Source organism: Emys orbicularis, chromosome 9 (genome assembly GCF_028017835.1).
Source record: "Emys orbicularis isolate rEmyOrb1 chromosome 9, rEmyOrb1.hap1, whole genome shotgun sequence".
In the NCBI taxonomy this organism is placed as follows: domain Eukaryota; kingdom Metazoa; phylum Chordata; order Testudines; family Emydidae; genus Emys; species Emys orbicularis.
In genome coordinates this window covers 37,541,256-37,561,910 of record NC_088691.1, presented here as the reverse complement: position 1 = coordinate 37,561,910, position 20,655 = coordinate 37,541,256, and the positions used below count along the sequence as shown (strand labels likewise).

Here is a 20,655-nt window from a genome sequence, read left to right as displayed (position 1 = left end):
CTTGAAGAACACCAGTTACGAAAAGGTAACTGTCTTTTCTTCTTCGAGTGATTGCTCATGTGCATTCCACAATCGGTGGTTCCAAGCTATATATCTGTTGGAGGTGGGTAGGAGTTCACAGACTCTCGGGACGGAGTACAGCGCTGCCGAACCCGGTGTCCTCCCTGGTTTGGGAGACGATCGCATAACGCGAGGTGAACATGTGAACCGAAGACCATGTGGCAGCCCTACAAATGTCCTGAATGGGAACATGGGCTAAAAAGGCAGCTGAGGCTTGCGCCCTAGTCGAGTGTGCCCTCACAATCGGCAGCGGGGGGACTCCCGACAGGTAATAACAGGTACGAATACACGAGGTGATCCAGTTGGAGAGCCGCTGAGTGGAGATCGGCCAACCTCTGATGCATTCGGCCGAGGCGATGAACAGCTGCAAGGACTTCCTGAACAGCTTAGTCCACTCCAGGTAAAAGGCTGGAGCTCGTCTCACATCCAGCATATGGAGGCGCCGCTCCTCACTGGACGCATGGGGCTTGGGACAGAGCACCAGCAGGAAGATGTCCTGACCCATGTGGTAGATGGAGACCACCTTGGGGAGGAATGAAGGATGTGGTCGGAGCTGGACCTTATCCTTATGGAATACGGTGTATGGGGGCTCGGAGGTTAGGGCCCTGAGTTCCGAGACCTGTCTAGCTGACGTGATCGCGACCGGGAAGGCTACCTTCCACGAGAGGTGCGACCAGGAGCACGTAGCTAGCGGCTCAAACAGGGGACCCATCAGCCGGGCCAGCACCAAGTTCAGGTTCCACTGTGGGACTGGGGGCTTAACGTATGGGAAGAGTCGATCCAATCCCTTAAGGGATCGGCCAGTCATAGCATTGGAGAATACCATGTGCCCCTGCACCAGCAGGTGGAATGCTGATATGGCTGTCAAGTGCACCTTGACGGACGAGGGCGATAGGCCTTGGGCTCTAAGGTGAAGGAAGTAGTCTAAAAGAGTTGGACTGGAGCAGCCATGGGTGAAACGCCCCGATCGGCTGCCCACCGGGAAAACAGACCATTCCACCACATAGGCCCGGTGTGTGGAGGGCCGTCTGCTTTCCAGGAGGACGCGCTGAACCTCTTCCAAGCATGTCCTTTCCTCCCGGCCTAACCGTTGAGCAGCCACGCCATGAGGTGGAGTGCCGCTAGGTTGGGGTGGAAGAGGCGGCCCTGGTCCTGGGAGAGCAGGTCCAGGCGGGATGGCAACGGCCACAGTGGGGCAACTGCCAGGCTCGTGAGAGTCCCGAACCAATGCTGCCTGGGCCATGCTGGGGCAATCAGGAGGACCTGGGCCTTCTCCAAGACCTTGCCAATCAGCGGGATCAGGAGGAAGGCATAGAGAAGCTGGCCTGATTAGGATAGGAGAAAGGCATCGGAGATGGTACCCCCCTCCCTCCAACCCCCCCCGGAGCAGAAACGGGGACACTGGCAGTTCTGCCGAATCACGAACCTGGGGAGTTCCCCACTCTTGGAAAATCCTGTACACCACCTCTGGGTGTAGTGACCACTCATGCTGACAGGAGAAGTCTCGGCTCAGGCGATCTGCCCACAAGTTCCAGGCTCCTGGTAAGTGCTGGGCTTGTAGGCAAATGTCATGGGCTATATAGAAGTCTCACAGCCAGAGGGCTTCCTGGCAGAGGAGCAGGCCCCACCTTGCTTGTTGATGTAAAACATCGAGGCCATGTTGTCCGTGAGAACCTTGACCACTCCGCCTTCCAGGTGTGAGCGAAAGGCCATGCATGCCAGCCAGTCCACCCTGAGCTTCTTGATGTTTATATGCAGGGTAACATCCTGCGCGGACCACAGACCTTGGGTCTGAACATTCCCCACATAGGCTCCCCTCCCCAGGTCCGACATGTCAGACACCAGCTCCACCGATGGGGGTCTGCCCCTGAATGGGACCCCGTGAGGCATGTTCCCCAGGGAGGACCACCATTATAGGGAGATGATCACCAGTTCAGGCACAGTGAGGACTTTGTCCATCCTGTCTCTGGACTGGGAGAACACCAAGGCCAACAGGAGCTGGAGGGGCCTTATCCTGAGTCTGTCATGGCGAACCACATATGTGCACCCCGACGTGATCCAGGAGCTGTAGGCATGCTCTGGCTGTGGTCACGGGGAACCTTGTGACTGTGCTGATGATCCCTTTCAGGGTCTCGAATCTGTCCGGTGGGAGGGAGGCCCTGGCCGACGTGGCGTCCAGGACTGCCCCAATAAATTCTATGCGCTACACCAGGACTAATGTGGACTTGGTGTCATTTACCAACAGGCCCAGGGTGGCGCATGTGGACAGGAGGAGCGCCATGTGATCCCGCACCTGCGACCTGGAGCTGCCCTTGACCAGCCAGTCATCGAGATAGGGGAAGATCTGAACCCCACGACATCTGAGGTAGGCCGACACCACAGACATGCACCCTGGGAGCAGTGGACAGGCCAAATGGGAGGACCATAAATGGATAGTGTTCCTGCCCAACTGTGAAACGGAGGAAACGCCTGTGTCCCTCGAACATATGAATGTGGAAGTACGCGTCCTGCAGATCAAGGGCGGTGTACCAGTCCCCGGGATCCTGGGAGGGGATGATGGAGGCCAGAGAGACCATGTGAAACTTGAGCTTCACCATTTACTGGTTCAGGGCTCGCAGGTCCAGGATGAGCCTCAGCCCCCCTTTGGCCTTCGGGATAAGGAAGTAGTGGGAGTAGTACCCCTTGCGTCTGAACTCCGCTGGCACCACTTCCACCACTCCTAGGCCCAGGAGCCGCCCCACCTCCTGCTCGAGCAGGGCCTCGTGAGAGGGGTCCCCCAGGAGTGACAGGAGCGGAGGGTGGTTGAGCGGGATAGAGGTAAACTGGAGGGTGTCGCCCCAGGAGATGGTGTTGAGGACCCAACGGTCCGAGGTCAGCCGTGACCATTCCGGGAGAAAAGCACACAACAGGTTGGAGAAGGGAAGCTTTATTGCAGGTGGATCCCTGGTATGGACTGGTAAGTCGCCCCCCGGCATTCTGTCAAAACTGATGTTTCCCCACCTGTTTGCCCTTGGAAGGTCCAGGCTGGGGGGCAGACCGGGACTACCTCTGCGGGTGTTTCTTATAGTCCCATGACTTTTTGTAAGGGGGCTCATATTTAGAGTGGGTGGCCTGGGTGGGAGCCTGCTGAGGCTTAAGCTTGGTCCTGGCCAGAGCCGGGACATAGAAGTCAAGTGTCTTAAGCATTGTGCAGGAATCTTTCAGGCCGTGCAATTTCACGTCTGTCTGTTCTGCAAACAGGGCCTTGCCGTTGAACGGAAGGTCCTGCAAAGACAGCCCCGATAGCAGGAGCCACGACTCCCTGGACATCGCAGTGGCCATAGACCTGGCAGCCGTATCCGTGGCATCCAATGCTGCGTGCAGGGTTGCCCTGGTAGCCGCTGTACCCTCCTCCACCAGAGCCTTGAACTCCTTGTCATGCTCCTGGAGGGAGTCCTCGAATTTGGGCAGAAAGCCCCACAAATTGAACTCATACTGCCCCAGGAGGGCCTGATGGTTTGCCACCCTTAACTGGAAACTCGAGGATGAATAAACCTTTCTCACGAATAAGTCCAGCCTCCTTGAGTCTTTATTTTTCGGAGTAGGGGCTGGTTGGCCCTGCCTCTCCCTATAGTTGACTGACTCGACCATCAGGGAGTTGGGGGCAGGGTGGGTGTACAGGTATTCATGCCCCTTGGCGAGCACAAAGTACTTGCGTTCCGCCCTCTTAGAGATGGGGGGGGCAAGGAAGTCGGGGTTTTCCACAAGGCGTTTGAAATTTTTGCTGCCCCTTCGTGGAGTGGGAGAGCCACCCTGCCCGGTGCCGAGGCCGAGAGGACGTTGAAGAGGGAGTCTGAAGGTTCCTCCACCTCCTCAGCTTGAAGCTCGATGCCACCCTTTTCAATAGTTCCTGGTGGGCCTTAAAGTCCTCCTGCAGAACAGGTGGAGGAGGGGCTGTAATCGCCTCATCAGGGGAGGATGAGGATAGGGGTGCGGTACTCTGCGTACCCACCTGTACCGGAGGTCCCACCACTTGGTCACCCTCCGGGAGTGGAACTGGAGATGAACACCCCACCGACTCCTTTCTGGGATGCTGAGAGAGGGAGGCCGACGGTCTCTCTGAGGCTCCGGCCACTGAGCGAGCCACCACGGGGCCCATTGGTACCACGGTTCCGGCCTGTTCAGCCTGACTAGCCTGTCCCATGGACTGAAGACTACAAAGGGAGGCCAGACTGGCGTACGACCTGCCGCTGTCCCGGGACCAGGAGGAGCGTCGGCATCGGGAATGGTGCAGACCACGAGACCGTAAGTAGCAGCTGCTCCGCGATTGGCTCTGACAGGTGGATCCATGACGGCAAGGTGCTGGCAATTGACGCCTGGGACTACGGGAGTGGTGCCACGGTGGGGTCCTGGAGTGAGATGAAGAACGGGAACAGCATCGATGCCCGTAGCATGATGCGCTATGGTAGCCTCTTGGAGACAAGGACCTCCGGTGCCATCTGTCCTGGTCTTGACGGGGTCCGCTCCCCTCATGAAGTCTATGGTCCCTCAAGGCAGAGCGGTGCCTGGAACCCCTGCCAGTCAGAATCCAGCCAGACAACCTGGTGGGGGTTGACAGGGACCAGCGCGGACTGTGCACGGGGAGGTTGCTGAGTGGCGAACAGCGTCGGGAACATTCCCTAGACCACGAATGGTACCGACCAGACGACAACTGCGGAGATCCAAGCGGTGGCTTGCCTCAGAACCAGGGAGCCAATGGTGGTGGTGCTCCTAGTACTGGCAGAGACATAACGTTCCGGGCCGCTTGCAGGGCCTCTGGCGTGGAGGGCACCCGGACATCCGGAGAGGTCGGTGCCAAGTGAGCCGGGCTGCTCTGGACCACCTGAGTCGGAGGCCTGGAGGCCGATGGGGATCGAGAACTGCCCAACGTGGGTCTAGTCTCTTCCCCAGTCTTGCTCTGGTGTCTCAGCAGAGAAGACCTCTTCTTAGCCTTTTTGGCGTGTCCCACTGATGGGGAGCGGTGCCGACTGGTGGAAGGCGCCGAAGGGTCGCCGCATACCGAGACCGCGGTATTCGGTGCCGACTCGGAGCGGTGCACTGGAGTCGGGGTCAACGCCGACTTCATCAGAATGGCTTGGAGCCAAATGTCCTTTTCCTTCTTGGTCTGAGGCTTGGAGGATCTGCACATCTTGCATCGATCGCTGAGATGGATTTCCCCCAGACAGCGTAAACAGTCCATGTGCGGGTCACTCACTGGCATTGGCCGCCTGCAAGTGTCGCATGACTTAAAGCCCAGGGCACAGGGCACACCCCAACCCGGGCGCACTAAACTAAACTAACACTAATCTAAACGACTTTAGCTACAGGTACTACTATGAAAGAACAAGAGTTCAAGAGGAAAGCTGCAGCCAAGCTGGAGCAGAGCAGTTCCGATGCACCTTAATTGGCGGCAAGAAGGAACTGAGGGTGGGGGGAGTGCACAGAGCCATAGGGGCACCACTCCAGGGTTCACTAGGGGCGCTCCCCTACGGTTACTGCTAGGGGGAAAACTTCCGGCACCGGTGCACGTGGCGAGCACACACACCTATTGTGGAATGCACATGAGCAATCACTCGAAGAACTTAGACTGTTGTTCCTTATATTTTGCTCCTCACCAATGGTAGCTGGAAATCAAAGGACAGCATTTAATCCTGGTTTTATTTTTTTTATGCTTAAATTAAAAAAATAATGTTTATTTAATTGTGCTTTTATACTGATTATATCAACAGTGAACAGATTGCTCTTGGATATAACTACTTAAATCTTTCTTTTTTAAATGTAAAAATCAAGAGAAATACAAATTTAAGGAAAAATGTTTAAAACACTTTTATATAAATGTTTTGTAATTGCTAAGGGGTCTCTCTCTCTCGGTACGTATAATCACCAATCTACTGGTTCAATATTTTAAATATCTTCCTAATGTGGCATTTTCCAGTTCACAGCTATGAAACACAGCAGGTGTAAAGATGCAAAACATTCTGTTCAACCACATGTGTGATAGTCGTTTGTAGGTTATCATAAGCTGGATAAGAACAGTGCAAGAAATTAATGTAGATCAGAAGTTATGCTCATCAAGCACACCAGGTTTCTAAATTTACATGAATAACTATATGAATCTGACATTTAAGCCAGCTCAGAGACAGAGCAAAGGGATTAAAGTATCTTCTTTTTTTATAACAATTTATTGGAACAGGTGGCACTTGCATTATATTGTGGATATGTCTGAAGTATTTGCAGAAGCTAGGATTCTACAACTTAGAAAAGCAATATATTTTAGCATAGTCCATATACTGCTAAATTAACCTAGATGAATGTGTTGTAAAGGTGGAAATCACAAGTCTGATGAAATTGACGATGATAAAGAATATGTTTATTTAGCACATTTTCCACAGAGCAACTACAATCCTTCACACATTTGTGAATCCATTCTCTCTCTTTTCAATGGAAATCTATCTTATCAAATATTGATTTTTAGTTCTCATCAAAAAGTGAGGAAACACGGAGATGAAAAATAAAATGTTTTCTTGATTTTGTTCTCAGTGTGGGACTAGATATTCCTTAGCTAAGATTTAGCAACCATGCTGTTTCTTTGATCTCTTCCCTGACAAATCTCATATGCTAAACCTTAGATAAGCCCACCTATATTTAATAGAAAGGTATTTGCTTTCCCATTTATAGCGCATATCATCAGGATGCAGATTACAGTTGACAAATCAATATAAAAAAAAACCTTTTTCTTCATTTAGTATAGCCGGAGTAGCAGTGACCACTACAGTTGAGATGAAAAAAACAGTTTTCATTATAACCCTTCTTTTCTGTTGCTCCTAAACTCATTTTTGAGTGTAAAATGTGCTTTGTGTTTGCCATGGAAGCAAATCTCTATTCCAGTCATTCATTGAAATCTAATTATTTCCTAAATCTTTCCTATGTTTTTCTCTTCACCAGTATGCCTTATATCCTTCTTTTCCAGAATTATTGTTGCATAATTTGTCTATCTTTGACTAAGTTCCTTAGGGCAAGCAAGGAAAATGTCTTAACATGTTTGCATAGCACCTAAAGATTTATAGCATTATACAAAAGAAGAATAAAAAACAAAACCAAGGCCTGAACAGCTTACAGTCATTAAAGATCCCAAGGAACTTTTCCAGGAGCTAGAGGTCTTACTTCTACATCCTGGGCAAAATCCACTTTGGATAATTACATTCTGTCCATCTTCATTCCTCATGGAGTTTTAAACTGCTGTAGTTCCCTCTACACTTCTTGTCCTATACTACACTGCTGTGGGCTGCTAATAGCTGCCACATTCCAATACTGGCTGCATTTCAAAAGTGAAAGGGTTAAAGAGTTTCACAGCTTTTGCTAGTTTGTGTAATCATAGTCATTGTATATACAGACCGGTCACTCATAGAAAGGGCTTAGTATAATAAACTAATATAAATAATTACTATATAATTAATATTTGGTTACAACATAGTGTATGATGGTCAGGTTTTTTTCTTGGAAGTTTTATATTTTTGTTCTTGATAGCACTTGTTTTCAATTTTTGTTTTCTAAATTCATTTTGTGTACAGAGTAAAAATGCTCTTGAGAACCAGTTTTCCTCAGCATTTTCTGCCAGAGTAGAATTTTGTGAATATTACCAACTTTTAATTAAAAGAACAGGTTAGGCCAGTGTGAATGATAAGAGAACCCATATCTCATGTCAGTCTACAAAACAAGTCAAGGCCTTGCATACGTAACATTTAAACTCATTGTTTGTGATAACTTTACATAAGCCTGAGATCAGGTTAATAAAATGACAATGCTATGCTTAATTGTACTAGCAAGCTATAAAAAAGATTTCTAGAATTACATATTTTCCATTTTCAGAAAATATCACACTAGTCAAGGTCTATTTTAGCAGGAATGTATTAAACTGAAATGCATCAGCATTGTCCCAAGTGCCTTATTCTGAATGGATTTATGGCCTTTGCAAGGTTGATTTTCATGAAACTTAGAAAAATAAGCATGAATGTGGAATGCTCAGTAATAAACAGACGCACACCTCTAACATGGGGGCCACATAACTCCAAAAGTGACAGGAAATGAGGCAATATGAGAGGTATTGTACCCAAAATAATATACATTTTACAGGTTTCAGAGTAGCAGCTGTGTTAGTCTGTATCTGCAAAAAGAACAGGAGTACTTGTGGCACTTTAGAGAGTAACAGATTTATTTGAGCATAAGCTTTCGTGGGCTACAGCCCACTTCTTCGGATGCATACAATGGAACATATATTGAGGAGATATATATACACATACAGAGAGCATGAAAAGGTGGGAGTTGTCTTACCAACTCTGAGAGGCCAATTAAGTAAGAGAAAAAAACTTTTGAAGTGATAATCAAGATAGCCCAGTACAGACAGTTTGATAAGAAGTGTGAGAATACTTATATGGGGAGATAAATTCAATGTTTGTAATGGCTGACACTTCTTATCAAACTGTCTGTACTGGGCTATCTTGATTATCACTTCAAAAGTTTTTTTCTCTTACTTAATTGGCCTCTCAGAAAATAAAGGTTTTTAATCACTCACACTGGGCTCTCGTGTTTCTTTTTTGCACATGATTTAACATATTTTTATGTGATTCAAGACAGGAAATTCTCACTCTGTTTACATGTGAGTTCCGCGAGGTCCCTCTTACAATTTTCCCAATGTACTGACAGAGTACACTATCTTGTTCCATGCATGATTCTTTTAATGTGGCATCCTTCTTTGAGACTCCAGCACCACTGAACAAGAGTTTTCAAGTGATCTTCACCAATTATTTTGTCTTTTGGGCTGTGGGATTGATTTTTTTCTAATATTGATTTCTGCTGATTCAGAGTGCTGGCCGGCTCTTTCCTGCTTCACTCAGGAGGAGCACACACAGGCAGCAGCAATTTTAAAACTATCAAATGTGGCAGCCTGAATGAACACACTGTTATGCCAGTTCCCTCTCTATACAATTAGACCCTGATTTCCCAAACACAGACTGTCTGAAATTCAGGCTATTCTAAATTTAATTGTCCTCTATTGTCAAGACTCAAACAGAGCTTGAAATCTATTTATCTGAATGATAGATTTTGCTAAAGTTGCTAATGCCACTGAGGTCTTTGTAAAATGGCGGGTTGTTGGGGTGGGAGGATGTCTACCATCACTATGAAACCATCAACCTTTTTGTCTCTTTACAAGGATGAACATTGTGTAAAATTGTGACAGCTACTGTACCTAATCTTAACCACACAATAATGATTTTATCTGTACCTATGGTTTTTACTTGTATAGCTATTTTCTGAATTATGAATATTGCATAATTGGAGAACTTTCAAAGTTATGATTTCTCCTGGGGGAAAAACCCAAGGCATGCCCAAAGTTGTCAAGGTCACAGAATTATCTGGATTCTAAAAACTCATAGCATTATTACCGACAGACCAAATACTGACACCCCGTGAGAGATAGTAGGAGACAGTGACCCAGATCAAAGTGACCCAGATCAAAGCTTATCTGCTAGGTGACTAGCCACTGAAACTTTATAGCCTATCAGTGTCTTATATCCCCAAAGGTGTTAGCAACTAACATGTGTACCAAAACCACTGTTCCACTTTTGTGCTGCTACTGCTAATACATCTTCATTGTACTTATCCGGGCCAGTCTTAGGATTCATTTACAGTGTATTGTGGGGAAAAACTTGTCTGTCCTTCCTGGGCTCTTGGGACTTACTGATATCACACTATGGCTTTACCAAAGACTGGTGTCAGTTTCTGGACAGCTGGCAGCACGGGAGAAGGATTTCTCTGTTCAAATGCTGTTGAAGTGCCACATAAACAGAATAGGCTAATATGGGATGAAAGCACACTGCAGCATGTGTAATTATGGGATGAGACTGGAGGACTAACAGCACACAGGCTTGATTAATTTGCATTGTCACTTCAAAATAGGTGGGTTGCCAGCCCAGGCAGAAGCAAAACCCAAGCTCCTTAGGTAGATTCTTTCTGTTCGGCAGGAAGGGATGTTGAGGACAACATCCACGATAACACTGCAATGAAGAAATACCAGAAATGCTAAAACTATGCTGTTCAAACAAACTATCTATCTGATGGCTTATCTATAGTTGGCCGCCTTCCACGTAGAACAAATAATGAGCAAATTTTCCAGCAGTGTAGGAAAATACTTAAAATAGAGATCTCAGAGATCCCACTTTTAAGATTGGCTAGAGATTGTGGGGAGACAGACACACATACACTGCAGCTCAGGGTCAGCCTAATATGAGATCTAAACTGTAAGTCAGACAGGAGGCACACATTGCTAAGTATAGCTTTTATCACACACTTGATTCCCAGTAAGAGAAACACTGAATCCAGAATTCCTGTTGAACTTTAATTTCCAAAATGGCAGCATGATACACTAATGTATCAATAGGATGGATATTACAAACAATTAATATTTACAAAAAATTCACTAGAAACATTTTGCTCATGTTGTTCTCTGTAAAAACAAGCATAAGTTAAAACTTTAGCTAATAAGGAATAGTATTTTTCCCAGTAACTTCCACATCTCTCATATCACCATTTAGCTATCACCAGATAGGATACACAGTTCAACTTATAGTACATAGCTGAATTTTGATTATACTGTGTAGAAGGGAATAGGTAGGAAATAAGGTAGAAAGTATATTGGAATATGGAATCATAGCATTAAAAATGAAAACTAACTCTCTGATTTTCCCCCCCTCTATGTATATATCAAATTGATAACACATACATTTGTATTCTATAACCCAGTAGCTGAGGAATGTCTGATTGAGCTATGTAGGATTGAATGAATACGCAAGAAACTGAGGGAATGCTAAAGGGAAGAACAGAAGACTTCCCACATTCAGACTACTTATTATAAAGGAATATCAAATTGATTTTTTCAATGAAAAGTATGCATTCGAAACCCAATGTTACATCTTCAGAGACCATTTTAATTAGAAGAAACTTGTGCACTTGCTCCAAGGCCTTTTCTCTTGTGAACAGAGCCCTGATATTACTCATAAAGGTTCTCACTTCTTAGCAAAAATGCAGATAGCTAACCAACCAAGGAGAAGGTTTTCATTTTACTGACATGAGGGCAAGGCAAACATCTAGTTTTGCAGCTAAAAATATGCTAGCAGAATGTCCTTTTAACATTTACAGCACAAGATGAAGTAGAATTCCTTCCCAAATATTTAATTTGTGACATTACCTCACTGAAAATATAAAATTAAAACTTTACACCTTGGGAAGTAAGCATCAAATGTGTCTGCAGTTTGCTTTGTCCTTACAGAATTATATACGAGGAGGATTTATTGCTAAAGCTTGCGGCTTATTCGGTCTCATTTCTGATGTCACTGCCACTTAAATTCTATTCTCCAAGTGACGTATTAAAGCTTATAACTTGAAATGGCCCTAAAGATAGAACCTATGAATGGCCTAATAATTAGATTTGGTGCGTCCTGAGAATACTGGAAGCTTTCAGAAAGGATTTAAAGATGGTAGCTCCCTAAATTGAACCGAAGATTCTTTTGGAAGACCCACTGGAGTGAAAATACTCAAAGACTAATGTATAAATTTTAACTTCCCCAACTCCCCAGCTTAATTAGGGCGTGTTCCTCAGACCAGAAAAGGAAACTAAAGAAACAATGGCAAGGCTTTGGGTTATTTTCCATGGAAATGAGAGCTAGAATTCTTTTTCCTTACTGCAGTGAGTCTTTGTTAAGTGCACTGGAAGGGGAAGTCTGTTTCCTTTTCCAATTTAAATGTACTGTAGTGATAATTAGTTCAAAGAATCTGCTCTGACACAACTGCCTTTCATTTTCAATTGTTTTCAAATAATAATAATGATAAACAGAAGCTGAGATATCCACCTTTCAAAATAGATTTGGTTTAAACTAATGCACGTGACCTCAGACTAGCAAGGGTAAGCAAACTCTCTCTCCTTCTGCATTTCAAAAAGGCCCAGTTGGTAAAAAAATAAATACATAAAAATGAAAAAAAAATGTATGAAGGATTTCTGACAAAAAAAAAAGGGCTACAGGGAAAACACTAACAAAAGTAATTGTCTAGGGCAGTGGTCTCCAAACTTTTTTGATCGCGCACCCCTATCAGTAAAAAAATGTTGAGCACGCACCCCCTGCTGCCGAAGCAAAAAAAAAAAAAAAAAAAAAAAAAAAGCTCTCCTCCTGCCGCGCACCTATAAGGATCCTCATCCCCTTTGGAGACCACTGGTCTAGGGAATGTGAAAAGGCAGCATTTCCCCAATCCCAGATAAACAGATAACTTTATAAAAATACATACACTTTGGTGAAATGTAAAATTATAAACCTCACTATGAGACTGCAGGGTGCAAACAGGTGAGCCTGCACTCCGATCACTCAGATGTTAACTAGTTCCCCTTGAGACAGCTGATCGGGGTAATTAGGCAGTCAGGCTGGCCCGCTGGATGGTTTAAGGAGTCAATTACTTCATCAGCGCAAGATGGATAAAGAAGCAGGAAGGAAGTGCCGAGGAGGGTGGTGGTAGTGGTGATGAGAGGGGGGAGGAAACGAGGACTAGTTGAGCTCAGCCAGACGGTGGCCTCCAGGAAGGGAAACCTCTATTTCCCTCATGTCCTGGGCAGAGGGTCAAAAGTGCTGTTGGCACTATAAATAGACAGTTGCACAGGGATTGTTGGTGGAGGAAACTTAAAATAAAAGAATATGGTGAAGGCACAAACACTGGAATCCGTACAGTTTCTGCGGGGAGAAGGTGGGAGAGGAGCCACGCCCTGTCACACATACATTTTGCTCTAAACTTAAAATTTGGGAAACAAACTACACAGACACAAAAGGAAAAACAACAAAGTCATGTTGTCAAAAATAGCTGCATTCCAAAACAAATGTGTGCGTGTATGTGTGTGTGTACGTACATATTGTCACTGCAGTGTGTATAAGAGAAAAAAATGTATTATCCCACTATTCCGATAAACTTCTACTATATGCTCTTACATAGGGGCTTAATAGAGTGCACGTTATTTATTCAGGCACATGAAATTGGATTGCAATGGCACCTGGGTTCCTAACTCCTTTAGGCTCAATTGAAAACCACAGCTTCAATAGACTGAAAGAATCCAAATCTGCTATTATAGTCCCAGGGAGAGAAGTGAAGTTTCTTCTTACTTTCTTCTTAAAGTTTCTCTTGGGCGCCTTTGGTTTCCACTTGACAGCTTCATGCAGGAGTTGGCATCTGGAGGATATTCCCTAACTATGTCCAGATCTTCCTTCTGATTCTAGTGGAAACAAGCTCTGGGTTGGTAATATCTCAGATCTTGTCATTGGTGATAAAGTCTTTCCAACCAATGCTCAGAATCTTCTATAGGCACTACTTTTTGGTAGCTCTCATTAACAGACATTATGTTTGCATTTAAAATGCTCAGTTTTGTTCTGTATGGTGCTGAATATCTGATTTCCATACATTGCTGAGTTTGATAAAATGCTGTGGAGGTCTTTCCTTATCCTTGATGTCACTTCCTTCTTGAGATCTCAGTTAGCCATTATGGTGCTGCCCAACTAAGTAAAATGTGGTTTGTTCTTGATATTTTTGTCTTGTCATATGAAGTTACTGCTTGATGTCTGGGTTGAAAGGATATTTGTTTTAGCATAACTAAATTGAGCCCTCTTTGGCCTACTATTTTTGCAAGGTGGCGTGTTTTTGATTGCAACTTTTCAGGGGTGTCGCTCAGTAATGCAATACCATCAGTAAAGTCTAAGTATTCTAGGCATCTGACATCTACCCACACTATACCAGTGTTTGTGTTTCTAATTCACTTTTTCATTATCTAGTAGTCTATGGCAATGCCAAACAAAAGCAGAGATAAAACGCAGCCCTGTTTCATGCCCATGTTCACAGTGAATCACTCTGTTGTCTGGTTGTTCACCCTTACAGAGCACTTAGCATCTTCTGCATGTGGCCTTGGTGATGTTGACAGATTTAGCTGGGATTCTGTAGGACTGAAGAATATTCCTCAATGTATGTCTGTGCAGGCTGTCATATACCTTTTGAAAAATCAATGCAATTGATGATGAGGGGAACTTGACAATCTATATATACTTCTTTGATGCTCCCTAATGTGAATACTTGATCTATAGAGGATCTCTTGGGTCTGAATTCAACATATTCTTCTCTAAGCTTTGCATCCACTGCCTCTTTCATCGCAGGGGTTCTCAAACTGGGGGTTGGGACCCCTCAGGGGGTCATGAGGTTATTACTGGGGGGTTGCAAGCTGTCAGTCTCCACCCCAAACCCTGCTTTGCCTCCAGCATTTATAATGGTGTTAAATATATTAAAATGTGTTTTTAATTTATAAGGGGCATTTCACTCAGAGGCTTGCTATGTGAAAGGGGTCACCAGTACAAAAGTTTGAGAACCACTGCTATATAGTATCACACTGCAGAAGACTCCCTACAACAGAGAGTAGTGCAACTCCTCTCCAGTTGTTAGTCAGTAAGATCCCCCTTTTGGGGTATTCTGACAATGAATGCATGTTTCCACTGGTCAGGAAGGGTCTCTTTTTCCAAAACTTCATTGACCAGTTTCATTGGTTTCAAGTGCTTTTAGCAATATATGCATTGCCTGTCATTCTGTTATGTTTCAGCTTCTTAACTTCAGCCTGTACTTCTGCCATCTCTACTGGGCTAATGTTAATGTCAAGTTGATCAGGTTTGCATTTCATCAAAATCTGGTGAAGTGGGTCTGGGATTGTTGAGTACTTTGAAATAATCTGACCATTTTTCTGTTCTACTTCAACTGTGAGCATTTTTCCATCTTTGGTTTTTATTGGTCCATTTCCTGTTTTGAGATTTCCACACAGGATTTTAGTCACTTGGTAAATGACTCTGTGGTTTCCCATTATAGCACAAGCTTCAGCAGCTAGATCTTCTTTTATCTTTCCTGGCTTTGCTTTTCATGGCTTTGTTTGTTTTCTTGTACTCCTTTTCCCCCCCCTTTTCTCCCCAATGGGGGGGAGGGATAGCTCAGTGGTTTGAGCAGTAGCCTGCTAAACCCAGGGTTGTGAGTTCAATCCTGGAGGGGGCCATTTAGGGAACTGGGGTAAAAATCTGTCTGGGGATTGATCCTGCTTTGAGCAGGGGGTTGGACTAGATGACCTCCTGAGGTCCCTTCCATCCCTAATCTTCTATGATTCTATATTTGCTTGGTTTTAGCATTCAGTTTTCCTTTCAGTATTTTTCTGTTCACACTGAGACCTCATATCTTTCAGCTTATCATTTTCTTGCTCTATGTTGATATCCAACTGTGACTGCTATTGCCTGAATCACTTTGTCTCTGAGCCCTGCCTGTTTTTCTTCAGGTTCAGTCTGTCTCTCTTCCTCTGCCCCTAGCGGTACCTCAAATCTGTTCCTTTTCTCAAGGTGGAATTTCTTGCAGTACTCTTTTGATTTCAATTGTGTATTGTTAATATTCTTTACCACTTTCTGCTTAAAAGTGATCTCTTTCAATTCTTTTGCAACAGAAAGACACTTGTAGGAGAGTTAAACAACTAGAGTTATTGAATGGAAATGGAATAAGGTGTTAACGCCCAGAATGTAATGTGTCACCACTGCGCACTATAAAATGCTGACAGTATCAAATGGGTGGTGCAATAATAATCTGCTGTTGAACACAGAGACTTAGGTTCTCTGTACTCATTCAAGTACAGCCCAGGAACCTATACATTTCATGTGGGTTTATCAGATCTATTAATTGGATATTCTTTGTTTGGGCTGACTGCTCTCAGTTGATACTATGAATCTGTCAGCAATAACTATTGACTTGAATGTAAATACACTTGACTGAGAACACAACTAATTTAATTGCTATATTGATGAATAGCAGCTGTTCATTTGACACTTCAGTAAAAAAAATTACAATATTGAAATATTAAACTAAAACAAGTTTCTAATTAATGATTAGGCAGTACAAGTGTGCTATTATGCACTTCCTTTAGTATAGAGCTATTTAGATTGTTTTCAGCCTTTATCTCATACCTTAGAATGGTCTTCTGCAAGATAAAGTTAAATAAATATAATACGGCAGAATTGTGGTATTTAGCTGCCCTGTACCACACCTTACTGACAGTGTGGGGTGCAGCTGGCACTCCCTGACTCAATTTCCCTTCCTGAGGTTGGTCTCCTTGGCTTTCCAAACACCAGACGGTGCTGGAGATGTGGCTTAGTCCTCCAGCCAAGTCACAAACAAAATTTAACTCCTTTCAGCATAGCAAAAGTCTGATTAAATTGTCCACAAAACAAAAAGGTTTTTATCCCTTTTGGGGAATTCTCATCAGCCTGCTCTCTGGGTCCTATTTGAGCCCCTTTCTGGGTTACCTTTGAGAGTCTCTAATCTCAGAGATAGAACACTCAGCTCCTAGGCTGATTCCCCTGAGATATTTACTGTTCTCTGTTCCTTGCATCCTTCCCTGCTCTGCGCCCCGAAAGCTGGTTCCTCTGGAGTACCTTGTCCAGCATACCCTGACTCATTGCCTTCCAGCCCAGACCAGCCTGTCACCCCAGACTGATCTCCCTCAGCCCTTTTATAAGGCCCAGGTGTCCATTAAGCTATCACATGACCCACTTTAGTCCTGCCCCCTCAGCCTGGGAAGCAGCTAATTTATTATGGCAAAGTCTGACTGGTCCCATCTCTCCTTAATAGGACAAGTCACACTGTGACAGGCAGCAAGCATGTACTGTACACAGAACACAGATTTGTAGCTACCAGTGATATTGCCTCATCCACCTTGTCTCTCTAGTTTTACTGCCTTAAACTTTAGGTATGATCACATGTTGCTGAATGCAACACAGTGGACAATGCCCCTGTAGTTTTTAAATCTGAGTCCCTTGATTTGCAAACTAACAGTGCTCAGGTGACTCACACCATCATGTTATTACCCATCTTCTCATTTTTAAAAACATATTTCTCATTTAAACTAAATTCACATTTAGCTACTGTGAGTACAAAAACCCATCTTTTGTTTCTACTTCAATTTGAAAAGATGAGGCATCACATACTCAATCTTAAACACAATGTTGGTTTATAGATATTCTTTCTTTTTTTAATCACCTTCTTCCCACAACAGGTTACACATCTCACCAATGACCTGCAATTTGAAGCTGCATATTTGATTACTAAAATCTGATGCTGACAAAGCTCCACTGAAATCAATAAAAGAAAGGTTCAATTCATTTAATTAGATGTCTGCATATGAGGGGAAAAAAAAGATAGGTAGACTTCTGACATTAAACAAGGGTTTTTTGTTATACCTAGTGGACTTACTCTCCTGAAGAAAAGTGCTGTATGCGGTGTCTAATCATAGTTTGCTCTTAAATTGAATGTAATGTGTAAATGTTTTTAATAATAACGTGCAATGTATAGGAGTGTGATAGTAGGCTAATATCTAAAAGAACCTTCCAACCCTTAGTAAGTCAGCATGTTTCAGTGGAAACAATATTAAAAACTAAGATGTATTATGGTGATGGAGAATGATGGAGAATGAAAGTTAATTGATTCAAATCACTTCTAATTAAGCTAGTTTTGAAAAGTTTCAGTAGTATATTTCTTCAGAGCTGTTTAACACCATGGTACAGTAGATACAAGACTTATCAACATGATTAATTTGTCTCTGTCTCGACATACTGTGGTAGAAAGCCTCTTGGGAGAAAAACATCTCAACAGACGTGTGAAACTATATGCTGCAGCTACAAAAACAACATTCCACTGAAGCAAAATTCAACAAGCAACCTATTCTTCCTCCTACCCTTCAGTTGCATACAGATAAAACTTCCATTTTATGACAGTTCTATATTTAAAGTGCAAATCTCCTTCGTGTTCTTTGACTACTGGGTAACCCTTGAGTTAAGAGGCTGCTAGCTGACCAACTAAATTAATTATTTCAGAAATTCTTCTTACTATTTAGTAACACTCATCGAGTATAGTATGTATAAGCATCATTTTACTGAACAATTACACTGAGAAGTATGGCCACCTCTGGGATGCAGCACTGCTGTCATATTCAAGAACAACACTACTACATAACAGTTTGGATAAGAATAGTTTGTCCAAATGACATGACAGGATGTGGGAATTATATAGGCAATTATCTTGGAACTTGATCAGTTCAGACAACAATTTGATAATACTCCTACTTTTTCAAGAAGTGCCATGTTTTTTTCATAGTATGTGCTGATAACTCTGGTTTTACAAAACACTTTTATACCTTACCATTTTATTTTCTCCAGGAAATATTTTTCTAAAATGTAAGTTAACTTTTCTTACCTCCCATATGAAGATTCTTCACATTCCTTCCAGGTCACCATACCAAAGATGCATATTATATAAGCTCTATCATTTATCACATAATTTACAAGAAGTTCTATGCTGTATTCTCTAGTGAGATAGTACAGTTAAATGAGTAACAGATAAAAATCAAAGAAACCCTTGCACCAGTAAACAAAGACAATTTGTCTCAGACCACTGTTTGCTGCTATCTATTTTTCATGATTTCTGTACAGAAGTTCCCTAGGGACTGGCATACAAAAATAAATTAGCAATAAATAAAGGCATTTTCATATAAATAGATGCACAGTCTCACCACTCCACAATTAAATAAAGCCTAAGTTAGAATCTTTTAAATTTTTATTACTCCATCTTGTTTTTATTTCCCACTGCATTTTCATTCTATATATACACATTTCTCTTGACTCTTAGTGGCTTTTCCACTAACTTTTAATAATCTTTCATGAGTTTATTGACCCCAAGATGATCCCCACTGGCTATCTTTATTGTCACCTTTTTATAACTTGAGCTTCTTACCCTTTGGCTCAGTTATTGCTGTTCTGTATCCCCCAAGTGCATTTACCACCCAATAATCTCATCACATTTTTATTCCAGACTTTATGCTTTGGTATCTCCTCTTCCCCAGAACCCTCCAACCACATTTTTCGAAGTCTCTTCAAGCTCTTGAGAAATTCTAAATTATTCATTGTATTAAAGTTTTGGGAAATGCTCATATGATCCCAAGTTTTGGTTGATAGATTATTGCTATCTTATTGCTATCTTGTCAGTTAACAAATTCTCACTCTTTTTTAAGGATTGCTACACCTTTCATGATGTGTGTGGTGGAACAAAACAGCCTGTCACAACATCTGATGAAGAGAAGTAGGTTTAGATGAAGGTTTCTAACCATCGGAGGAGTGGATACAGGGATACAGAGATGTAGAAGTGGAGAATGGGCGGGGACAACAGGGACCCAGAAAGGGTGAATGGAGATGGGGAAAGGGAATGTGGGGCAACAAAGAGACCCTGCCATGGGTGGGAAAAGAGAGCAAATAGAGATCCTAGCATGGGGACGACAATGTGGGACCCAGGTACACGGGGAGGAGAGAATGGGGACCACACAGATCCCCTGACATGGGGAGAAGCCAGCCATGTATGGACACACAGAGCCCCTGGCATGAGGGAGGAGGGGTGGGTAGCATTGCACAAGTCCCTGAAATAGAGGGGCATGGGAGGGCGGAATAAATGCAAGGAGCCCCCTGGAAGGTGCACAATCCACTTGACTTACAGAAGCTAGAAAGCTGCGTCCCCCAATAAATAAATATATGCAAATAAATACAAAATAAAATAAAAAAATCATGATATAATGACAGGTGCTCCAGTGGAAGGAGCAGGGGGTCTGGAAATCATGGCTCCCTGTTTCTACTCTTGTTTCTTTCCCTGATTCCCTTTGAGCAAATTTAACCTCACAGTACCTTAGTATGGTTACTTCCTGGGGGTTTATGAAGCTTTGTAAAGTGTCTGATTATTATTATTGTCAATATCCTCAGATGAAAGATCCAGTATTACAACTTGCACTGATGTAGAACCTTTCATCCAAGGATCTCATGACACTTTACAAAGACAGATAAGTATTATTCATATTTTATAGATAGGGAACTGAGGCATAAAGCTAGTAAATTACTTAGAGTCACACAGCTAATCATTAGTGCAGTAGGCAACAGAATCCAAGTTTCATTACTCCAGGTATCCTGTTCTAACCACTAGCCAACACTATCAGTTAGCACAAAGCGGTGTTATATTGATGCTGATGCAGTAGTATGGGGTCACAAAGCAATATCCTTCTCATATTAATGTTAGGGTGGGTTTTTTCCACTCTGCATGCTTATTTTGAAGGACACTGAATAAGTACATAAAAATTAAGACAGTGCTGTGACATTAGGGACTAGTTGTGAAAGTGACCTTCTGCACTGTACCCTTACATCATCAATGCCAGTGAAACAGTTCTGTGAAATGCAGCTATTATTACGAATGCCGGTCTGAACATTAATAGAGTAGATACATTTTTAATAGGTGACTTATGATTCAATATTGGGATATCCATATGTTTTAAGAATGAGTCAGATAGCCATCAACCACTACCAAAGAACTCCATTTCCATTATCTTCATCTTTGTTAGGGGAAAACATTAATATACCTTCAAAACAATTAATTCAATACTAATTATGGCTG

The 20,655-nt window shown here is 43.4% G+C and overlaps 1 protein-coding gene across 1 annotated transcript in view; it reads right to left on the bottom strand.

Annotated features, from left to right (window-relative positions):
* The window catches only part of DIAPH2 (diaphanous related formin 2), a 908,304-nt gene that overhangs the window by 147,761 nt on the left and 739,888 nt on the right, over positions 1 to 20,655 (bottom strand). The window lies entirely within an intron of this gene.